This window comes from Vanessa atalanta, chromosome 16 (genome assembly GCF_905147765.1).
Source record: "Vanessa atalanta chromosome 16, ilVanAtal1.2, whole genome shotgun sequence".
Lineage (NCBI taxonomy): Eukaryota > Metazoa > Arthropoda > Insecta > Lepidoptera > Nymphalidae > Vanessa > Vanessa atalanta.
The window spans coordinates 10,583,967-10,596,215 of record NC_061886.1 but is presented as its reverse complement, the minus strand read 5'-3'; positions in this window follow the sequence as shown (position 1 = coordinate 10,596,215).

The following is a 12,249-nucleotide window of genomic DNA, read 5'->3' as shown; positions in this document are numbered from 1 at the left end:
CCATCCGTAGAATTCAATTGCTTTGGTGTCTTGAAGACGAAGCTTCTATTATGCGGAGAGCATTCAATTTAAGGAGTAATAAGATAAGAATTCGTACAAGTCGAACTATATTCGTCTAAACTTAGCTGAAATTCGAACAAAACTCAACGTAGAATTGAGTTTTGTGGATTTTTTTTAATGATTATTAATATAATTGTTTTGAAAGCCACAGTGGATGAATCTTTTAAAACCCCCAGATCGATCAACGCTGATGATTCAAAAAAACGTTTTGTTTTGGTCAATATATTAAATACTTACTATAAAGGTTTAATATAAGAAGCTAAATTTGCATATAGTAAAACTTAATATACGACTATGTTAAATATTAACGTACGAGGGCTTTATGGTATGAGATATTGCTCTTGTTAGACAAATAAATTGTAAAATATTAGTGTAGTCTAACTAAGAATTTTAGTTGAGTTTGAAACTAATTGATTTGTATATATAATTAATGTACGGATGAGAAGATGATGACAAAAGGCAGATGGATTACGCGGAACATTAAAGTGAAGCGACGAAACAAAATACAAATTCCCGTTAATGCGAAACGACGCGTCTAATTGTTGTTTAGTCAATACTAATTATTAATTAAAGTTACAGCAATTTGGCAATGATAATGACGTCGTGCTGACCAATTTCGGTCATGTTATTTGCGCACACGCACACCTCGCTCTCATAATAAATAAATAAAGTTAATGTTAAGTAGATTGATAACCTGAAGAAGGCGGCGGGACTCAACTGGACGCGAAACTGAAGGCAGAGAACTGAAAGATCTGGCGCACCTTGGGGAGGTCTTTGTCCAGCTCTTGATTGCGATTGACTGATAATCTTGATAGAAGTTAAGCAAATTTCTTAACATCATTACATAGAATAAAACAAAGTCGCTTATCGCTGTCTGTCCCCATGTATGCTTAGATCTTTAAAATTACACAACGGATTTCGATGCGGTTTTATTAATAGATAGATTGATTCAAGGGGAAGGTTTATATGTATAATACATGCACAATATAATAGAGAATTATATTTTTAATTTATTTAATATTTAAACGACCTCCGCTCCTTCGTCGAGTAGTGTGTACACCAGTTTTCATGGGTACGCTCCGAGGTCCCGGGTTCGATTCCCGGCCGAGACGATGTAGAAAAAAGTTCATTAGTTTTCTACGTTTTGGGTCTGGGTGTTTGTGGTACCGTCGTTACTTCTGATTTCCATAACACAAGTGCTTTAGCTACTTACATTGCGACCGGAGTAATATATGCGATATTGTCCAATATTTATTTATTTAAGAGAAACACTGATAATTTTAGAGGTTTCTAAAGTGATACAATGTAATTTAAATTAATATTTTCGAAGATGTAAAATTCAGGGATATAACGGTTTGTATTGTCTAATGAAGAAAAAGCTGTGAACGTTTAGACATTCCGTAGTATGTTTATTACCAGTATTGCACCCGCGCGAAGCCGGGGTCAATATAGTCAGTATAGTCGCTAGTATACAATTAGTCGTTAAACGTACCATTATTTTCTTTTAAATGTTGATTAGGGCGTACGTAGTGAAGCTATTCTACTGAATAGAATATACTTCTTCTTTTGAATAACAAATCAGTAATAGAGGAGACAATTCAGTGTTTAACTAAACAACGGTTATAAATAAGGCCATACGTTTCATGGGATGACTTAACAAAAATACAAAAGAATATTAACCTTTTAATATCACACGTGCTAATGCACTATGCATGTCGGTCTGCGTATAAATTAGAGCCTCGAATTATACCATAAACTAGGTGGGACGACATAAATATTCCATTTAATTTACTCGGTCTTTTGATATAGACAAAGTGAATAATATTACTGATGAAACGCCGACTTTACACGAACATATCTTTGAAATATATTCCTAGTCATGATTAGCTGATCTGTAATCATGTTAAGTGAGGAAGTAAATACGTCTGATAGATGTCGCCCTCACCGCTATCGGCCACGAAGCAATTTTTTTTTCACGCAGTGGAAACCTTCAGGAGAGTTGCCTGCGATTGCTGTCCTCGGCACGGATCGGAGAGGCTGCGGGAATCTTGTCAATATAACGCAATGCTCGGCTCGTGGCTCGGCGGAACTCTCCTCAGGGGTGATCGCGATCTCAACCCCCCTTCACTTGCACTCTTCGCTAGTTATGTACGACAACACGAGGCCATTCCGGCTGTTGTCTTCCTCAGGCCTGTCTGAAACAGGAAACGTGTGGCGCCCTCACTTATTCACGGCCCCAAGGTCACAATTGAAGGAAGCTTTCGGTGGGCCGAGACGACGCCTTCATTGTCTCCACCGAGCCTTCTTCTGGACTATGTCGGTCTCATAGAAGGAGACTAGGAGTGCCAGTCTCAAGGGATCAAACTACACAAGACATAATACTACAGTGTACAAGTGTGTACCGACACAGGTGCCCTCTACACTCGCTCACTCTCATAATCCGATCGGACGATAAATCCGACCCGACCAACGGATGTACGAGCTTACGTGGAATGTACTTCCAAACTCCAGGCTATCACTAAAGATTTTAAACGAAAAAAAGATTTTTTAACTCTTTCTTTGGTCTAGATTTAAGTAGGTCTTAGGTCGACGACCTCCGTGGTCGAGTAGTGTGTACACCGGTTTTCATGGGTACGCCACTCCGAGGTCCCGGGTTCGATTCCCGGCCGAGTCGATGTAGAAAAAACTCATTAGTTTTCTATGTTGCCTTGGGTCTGGGTGTTTGTGGTACCGTCGTTACTTCTGATTTCCATAACACAAGTGCTTTAGCTACTTACATTGGGATCAGAGTAATGTATGTGATGTTGTCCAATATTTATTTATTTATTTATTATTTATTAAAATAGGTCTTATATCTAGAATTAAGAGTAAAACATGAATAGTAAAAAAATTTATTTTTTTTATTTAACTTTTCTCTTTATACGCTAATCAAGATACTGGTAAGGAGAAGCGGTCCAGTTTACAAGATTTGACCTAAACAAACTGACACAGGTAAGAGATTCAGAAAAGATACAGAATGTCCCTTTGCAGATTAGTAAATATATCTTAGAATGTGTATGGAGACAGTTTTCCTAACGATGTTTTTCTTCACCACAGCACGAGACGAATTGAAAACATAAATTACAACAACTCAGACGTGTCTGTTCAGACTTAAACCAGCAAAGTTTCATTAAGTTTCACAAGTTTAATCCAGTTGGATTTTAACCTAAAAAATGGCGAAAGTAACGTAACAGCCTGTAAATGTTCCACTGCTACACTAAAGCCTCCTTAGAGGAGAGGGTTGGTGGTTTCATATATAACTGATAATCATTGCAATTAGACACATGCAAGTTTCCTCGCGATATCTTCTGACATATGAACACAAATTAAACACATGAAAATTTAGTAGTACTTACCTGGGTTTGAACCCGCAGTCATCTGTTAAGGTACACGCAATTTAAACACTGGGCCATCTCGGCTCTTACCTTATATAAATATATATTTCGTAAAGTAAAAAATAATTTTATTGGAACTCCATAATTCAAATTAAGTTAGCCACAAAAATATTCTAAGGCTTATTTACTTGGTAACAGGCCTTTGTCAAGCCTGGCTGCATAGGTACCACCCACTCATCATATATTCTACCGCCATACATGCATAGGTGCCAATGTCTACAAGCGGTAGTAATCATTTGCAAGTCCGCTTGACTATTTATAATAAAAAAAGGTGTTTCCCTTTTTTAGCAAACATTTTAAGCTTATTCCACCCGTTACTCCAATGCGAGTTAATAGAAATATACCTGGCAAAATTTCATCCCACCCATGCAGGTTTTACTGATTACGAAATCAAGCACGTGAAAATTTTGCGGCGCTTGCCCAAGATTGAACCCTCAATCTTCGGCTAAGATTTGCGAGATATGAATATTGGGCCATTTTGTATCAGATATTTTGCGAATAAGGAAAAATATGTTACTTTAAAACTTTGCCTCTACCGTCTCTTAATAAAACGCCAATACAGAGCACATCTTGTCGTCCTATGCCGGATAAACACAATTTTTCTCACAGTCAAATTGAGTTATCACGCTTCTAAATCGCATTACATATCCGCGTTATGGTGTAAGGGATAAGATGATATATATATAAGCCTTGTAAATAACTAAAACACACTTGGTGGCAGGGCTTTATGCCTGTCAGGTACCACCCATTTAGTTTCTAAGGTCGCATTGATTACGTAAGAAATTATTAAAGTTTCCTCCAGCCCGTATTTATATTGGCACTAGAGACCACTTACCATAAGGTGGCCAGCTCGTCTACCTACCGATGATGAAAGTCCATAAAAGTTATTTCAAATGTGATTAAAATTTAACAATGATAAAAAAATACGTTGGACTTATGTTTATTGGATAGTCCTCTCAATAATATGACTTTAGATGGAATCGAATTATGTTAGGTTATGTAGCCGCTGCCACTCCTTTGCCTTTTCTGTTCGTTGTAACAATTCGAAAAAACATAAATTATTTTATTCCAATTTTTTATTTAAATCATATAATAACTGTATGAAACAAAGACATTAATGATAAAAAAAAACAATTACAAAAAAAAAAAAATTAAAATCGCTACCTCTCATGACTTGTACTGCTCGACTTTGCGTTGCGTCTTCCTCTGCAGGCATGGTATACACATATTACAGATGGTAGCTGATACTTTATTATTTCTTAGCATTTTAATATAATACTAGTTTATACAAGCCGAGATGGTTCACTGGATAGAACACGTGAAATGCAGGTCAGTCACCTCAACGTGGTGCACTTTGAGTATATAATAGTACTTATATACTAGCTATGATATCGATATTCATTAGCTGTTACTTTACTTGTACCAGGTAAAGTACCTTGTAAGTAGGACCAAAATTTACCTTCATAAAATAGACTCTCGAACACTATTGAATCATTTTGCAAATATATATTAAACTAGTTGTAGCCCGCGGCTTCGGATGAAATAATAAAAGATAGACACAGTTAGTTTAAATTGATAATTTTAGTATAGTATGTTACCATATGTTCGGGATGTAGAGTCTATCGCGAGGAAGCAGTACGGAAATCAGTAGTTACCGTTCTCAAATTAAATACACAGTCAATGGTATATAAAGAAATTGACATGTCTGTATGTACCAACGAACACTAAAAGAAACAGTTTGTAAATTTTTCACTACTGGACTAAGGCCTCCTCTCCTTATGAGGCGAAAGTAAGGATCATATTCCACCACGCTGCTCCAATGCGGGTTGGTGGATTCACATGTGGCAGAATTTCGTTGAAATTAGACACACGCAAGTTTCCTCACGATGTTTTCCTTCATCGCTGAGCTCGAGATGAATTATAAACACAAATTAAGCACATGAAAATTCAGTGGTGCCTGCCTGGGTTTGAACCCGCAATCGTCGGTTAAGATATACGCGTTCTACGCGATCGCGCGTTCTTTTCATTGGGCCATCGCGGCTCGTACGAACACTAACTCCACAGTTTTAAATCATTTGTAGGGCTCAACTAACAATGGTCAACTTGCATAATCACACACGCTTACGCTCATAACTTATTCTACGCTCCAAGAGAAGTGCACGAACAGACGGAACCCTTTCTTAGATCCAGACGATACAGATATGATGCAGTTGTAAATAGAAATTACATTTGCGCGAAATGAAGTTCCTTTGCTTGAATTTTATTTTAAGGCGAATATGTAAATGAACACGCTGTATATAAATTTTGCTAAAGCTTTGTTTGATTATTAAGATTCACCTGTATATAGGTGACAGGTGGTGTATTTTTTTTAGATTTGAGATTTATTTTTTTAGTATATTTGCAGTTGAAGCACTTCGGCTATAAAATGATAATGCAGAATATAATAAATAAGAATATCCGCAAACATTTCTAACTTTGTCGTTTCATAAATTCAAATCATTTGTAAAACAATACATTGGGATAGAGACGTATTATTCGATATGTGATTATATTAATGATAAAAAAGCGTGGAGTTCATGCTTGTTGACTTTCAGGCAAGAGACATAACATACATATATAATTGTATTTAACTAACATGACTGTATTTTTAGATATTGAAAAAGAGTAACTATTGTTTTTCTTGCCGGTTTTTCTCGGTAGAATCTACATTCCGAACCGGTTGATAAAGTGCTAGTAAAAGCCTAGTTGAATAAAGTATGTTTTGATTTTGATTTTGAATAGATATTTCTAAAACATAATACTTCCGATATATTGCTTCTAGGATGCTGGTTCACTTTTCGTCCGCAAAATCGAAAATGCGATTCGACAGCGAAATGCTACCGGCATACCCTTCTTGCACGCTGTCATGATTTGTACTGTACTATTTGATTTTGATTTGTACGTATTTATTTCCTCAATAAAAATAAATTAACTGACTTTTGAATTTTAGTATCAAATAACGTTTAACGTAACTTCTAATTTAATCTTGTTAAACGAAGTTTCATTAAATATACCAAGTTTTTTGAAACGCATATTTTATATTAGTTTTATTAAAACAATTTCGTTTTCGGGTTAAATCTAGGCTCAGTGTAAAAGCCTAAGCCTTATTTAATTATCAAAATAACCCCTGAAACCAATCAAGGTTGGGTCATGGCAATTAAATTTTCCGCTCCTTTCTCCTAAACAATCTATGGCTGGAGGAATTTCGCACATTCTTCAGAGTTCATTCGAATTGGAAATATCTCCGGAGTGGGCTTGGCTCGGAGACACGACAAATATTCCTTTCATCCTTCGGAATCTTTCATAACCTTTTGTCTCCTGTTAGTTAACGGTATATGCATTTCAAGTATGTTTTTTTTATATACATATTTAGAACAATATTTATATTTATATTAAAATAATTATTCTTAAAATTGCTTAATAAATATACATACAAGTTTTTTGTTGTTGTTTTTTTTATTGGAGACAGAACAAATTTTGTAAGCAAATGGGTAACTTAATGGTAAGTAATAAAATAAATTATGATTATCATATCAAACAAATTGTACTTTTTCGTCGTTACACTAAAAGCTGAGTAAAAATATGCATGAGATTTCAAAACAACAATACTATAAAAAATAATGCATTAATATAAATTATAAATATCCCATAAACCTAGGTAACTTAAACTCCACCTGTTCTCGTGACTCGAAAGCCACATATCCCTAGGTTCTGGATTCAAACCCCAGGTCAGGCGGTTAAAGGATTTTTGGGTTATTCTGTCGAAAAATTTGAAGTGAGGAGCTGTTGCGTCTGCGCTTGAACTGCGGTCGGGTCGGATTTGCTGTCCCATCGGATTATCAGGGTGAGGGAATAGAGAATTCAGCTGTTCACACTCGTTCACTACAATATGTCCTGTGTAGCTGATATTACTTCAGATTGGTCGCCGTAACCGAAATTGGTCAAGATGACAACACAATCATCACCAAATTACACTGCTTTTTAAGGTATAGGTTAGCGCACGAGCATATGGGCCACATGATGGTAAGTAGTCACCACCGCCCATAGACAATGGTAAGAAATATTAACCATTCCTTACATCGCCAATGCGCTACCAACCTTGGGAACTAAGATGTTATTAACCTTGTGCCTGGAGTTACACTGGCTCACTTCTCTTAAAACCGAAACACAACAATACTGAGTACTGTTGTTTGGCAGGAGAATATCTGATGAGTGGACCACCAAAAAAGTAAGTGCTTGCGTTCAATGAAACAAAAAAAAAATAGTAAGTGGGCATTTTACACCCAGAGCTTCGTATAAGCTTACATAATTCTGCCTCATAATAAACATAGAGCACATTACATTTATTAAGATTTTATTAATTACATTTAATCACACCATCAATTCAATGATGACTCAAGTAAGCGGCTTAAATTGTCATTAATATTATGCTTTTATAAGTATCAATAAATATATGTTAAACAGTGTTAACATTCATAAGCCGTTACGAAACCGGATGCGCGCTTCCAAACTGCATCAGGACAATAGTTATAATATTATGATAATTCAGTGCATTTTCACCTTCCGTCTAGTACAGCCGTGATGTGGTGCAATTCAAAGCCGATTGTAGTAGATCACAAGTATGACGGTGCCTTGATAATTTGAGAGGGAGATTTGGTATTATTTATTGTGTTTTTTTTTGTAATTGAATATTTATGTTAAGAAAGGGTAGTCCGGAATAGGGCAGTGTGTCATAAAACGTTGATTTGTCTGACTTGTCGCCGTTGCACGAGGCAGACACTTTCTAACCTATTGACTCTCAATCCATGCTAATCAACCTAAACGTATTATATTTTGTGTATTTGTACTGGGAAATTAAATAATGGTGTACTGAACAATAACAACGCATGTTTATTTCTGATATTCCACCATTATCGCGCCCACCATGGAGGATGACAGCCAAGAACATTTTAAATGCCCTTCTGATGATCCGACAAGTATATTATTATACTAATAAATAGGCACGTATTTTTTGTATGCCTAACTGGAAAAACTACCAGACTAATATACATACAAAACACATAACAGAGAAAATAAAGAACGTTTCAGACTTTTTTAAATAGTTTTTTTTTATTATATCGCAGAATAAAAGAAAAGACAAAATATACTTTATTCAAGTAGACCTTTGGATCGTTATTTTATAGTATTGTATTAAATATAAAACGGTTCCTATATCGAGAAGAACAGGCAAGGATCTCAATTGTTACTATTTTCCAACTGTGTGATACAAAGTTATCTCAGTTAAAAACAATTTAATTGATATAATATATCGCCAGATAGTCAACAAGTATAGTTCACGTAAATCCTCCTTCCTTAGTGGATTTCTGCAAACCCATCTAGGTAGGTAACTCCAACTACTAAGATATTCTACTGCCAAACAGCAATACTTAATAGTATATATAGGCAACAAGGCATAAGGGATATGTCCTTTAAATATGAAGGTTGTTGGCGCATCGTTGCGATGGCGATCAGTGCCAATGTCTATGAGCGATGGTGACCACTTACCATCAGGACAAAGAAAAAAGAAAATCGCTATCTCTTATAAATGCATCACTCGTGCGTTTATAGGAATTATCATGCATTTACTCCGTCATTAAGTCGCATTATATTTAATATATAACGCTCTCATTGTTAATAATCGTTAAAGCCACTGCAATTATGTGTACATAATTTTATTACCATTGTTTAACCTGTACTATAGTCGAATGTAGAGCTATTCTCAAGATTTAAAACTCACCGCAGGCCGATATTAGAAATGAACGAATTGAACGAATGAACTCGATAAAATATTTAATTTAAAATAACTTAAACCTATTTCACATTCATTTATCCTGAAGAGATATAAAAATTTTTCGTACGTCCTGTTGAGTCGGTTATTTAATCTTAAAGAACAAATTAAATGAACCGACAAGGCTGATTTTTGGATATGTTGTTGAGAGGACTTAGAAAAGCTTGACTGAAATTGTCGACCTCGATTTTCTGTGTGTTCGCCGCTATCAAATGTATATAATGACTGGACTAGTAAAGAACTAAGCATGTAGGTGCTCGTCCAGAAAAAATCATACAAAGTTAAGTTAAAATTTCCAAAAAATATTTCTTAGTGAGCGTCTACGTCGTGAAAGGAATATGCTGAATTCCAAGTCAACCGGACATACAATTCCAAACAACTCTGATGAGTGATATTTTGTTTATTCATGGTGCTATTCGTAGATTAAAAATTGTGGAGATATCTTTCCTTGATTTCCATGCATTTCGTTTGAGTAATTAAGCCGTCGAAACAGATTATCTACTAAGTTCCTACTTTTGGCAAATAAATTTGCATTTATGGTCTGTTTTATTTAATTTTAGAGATCAGCTTACAAACTGACTGAAGCTAGCAATGATTACAACACATCATTAAATTAAATTCGTTACTTTTAAATAAACGTCTGTTACGTCATTTATGGAGTTCATTGAATCAATAAATCAACAACAGTTTCAAAAATCAAAAAAATCGTAACCAGAGAAACTGTTAAATAGTAATTTTAAGTCAGACGCCTGCGAAAATTATATCGCAATAGAGTTAAATGACCTTAACAAACTTTCGTAATTGGTATTGCGCGGTCTTCACGTCAGAGTAATTAATAAAAGGGTTCAGTTCAAATATCAATCATTTAATAAAAGCAATATAACAAGGTTGTAGCGTTTTATATACCGATATAAATTATAAGGCAATAAAGCTGTGTTCACAACGGCTGTAAACAAAACGTTATATAAGGAAATTTTATATAATATAACGTAATAAGGATTTAAATAACTGTAATTTGTTATATATCAACGGTATGCTATACTTTAAAAAACGTTTTAAATATAGCATATAAGAAAAATAAGGGATATATTATTATGTTTATTGTTATTAATATTAACAGTATATAATGTATTATGAACAGTGTATTAGTATATAAAAAATAATAATAACGTAAAAATAACTTTATTTAAAAAAACGAAACGAAGAATTACGTAATAAAAATAACCAATGATATGAAAAAAGTTAAATCAACAATGAGTTATTATGAACGATTACTAGATATAATATTAATTTACTACAGATATAATATAGATTAGTTTATATGAGAATAAAAAAAAATAGAAAATGTCGACTAAATTCTCTTTAGAAACTGCCTGCTTCGGTTAAGCAAATCTCACACAATTTATAAATGCACGGATAAGCAAAGTTATCAAGAAATTACACACATTACCACTCATAACATAACATTATGGAATTACTTGCACAGTTTATTTAATATTAATTTCTTGGTGGTAGGGCTTTGAGCAAACCCGTCCGGTTAGGTACCACGCCCTCATCATTACTCAGTATTGTTGTTTTTTGGCTTGATGGGTGAGTGAGCCAGTATAATATACGCACAAGGGTCATAACCTCTTAGTTCTTTAGGTTGGTGGCGCATTGGCGATTAAACGAATGTTTAATATTTATTGAAGCGCCATTGTCTATGGTTAGTGGTGTCCATCAGGTGGCCCAATTGCTCGTCTGGCAACATATATATATAAACTCAAACTCAAAACTCAAATTCCTTTATTCAATATAGAAGTATTACACTTTCTTATTGATTGTCAAATTAAACACTACCACCGGTTCGGAAAAGAAAACACCCTGACCTGAGAAGAACCGGCGAAAGAAACTCAGCGGGACTTTTTTTTTTTTTACGTCAAATTAATTATATACATAATTATATATGAGTAGAAACAGCCAGGAGGCGATCGTTTCATTCCCAAGGTGTGCTATCAAACATAAACTCACTAATTGTATAGTAACCTTTCGCACACAAGCGTTCCTTAACAATTTTTTTAAATTTCGCAACAGAAGCATTTTGAACGCTTTCTGGGATCCTGTTGTAGAAGCGTATACATTGCCCCACAAAAGAGTTACTGACTCTATGCAGTCGAGTAACAGGAGTAACAAGATTGTGTTTGTTCCTTGTACCAACGTTATGAGAATCACATTTTCTCATAAAAACATTAATATTTTTCCGTACATACAAAACATTACAGAATATATATTGAGAAGCAACAGTCAATATCTTAATTTCTTTAAATTTATACCTCAAAGATTCCTTGGCTCCCAGGTTATAGATTGCGCGAATAGCCCTCTTCTGCAGCACAAATATAGTATGGATAGCGGCTGCGTTACCCCAAAGCATAATACCGTACGACATTATACTGTGAAAGTAACTGAAATAAACTAGGCGAGCCGTATCAACATCGGTAAATAATCTAATTTTTTGACCGCAAATGCCGCAGAACTCAGTCTACCCGCCAATCCGTTTATATGGGGGAGCCACTGTAATTTGGCATCAAGAGTAAGGCCAAGAAATTCAGTTGTTTCAACTGGATCCATCGATTCCCCATTGATAAGTACATCGGGTTTTACATTTTGCACGTTTGGTGTGCTAAATTTTACAATTTTAGTTTTTTTATTATTCAGCCTAAGATTATTTACGCTAAACCAGTGTACTATATCAGACATAGCATTGTTTACATCGTCATACTGTACCTGTTTCCTATTAATTTTAAAAACCAAAGAGGTATCATCAGCAAACAATACTATATCATGTTTGATCCCAACAAGAAAGGGCAAGTCATTAATATATATGAGGAATAGAAAAGGTCCAAGAATTGA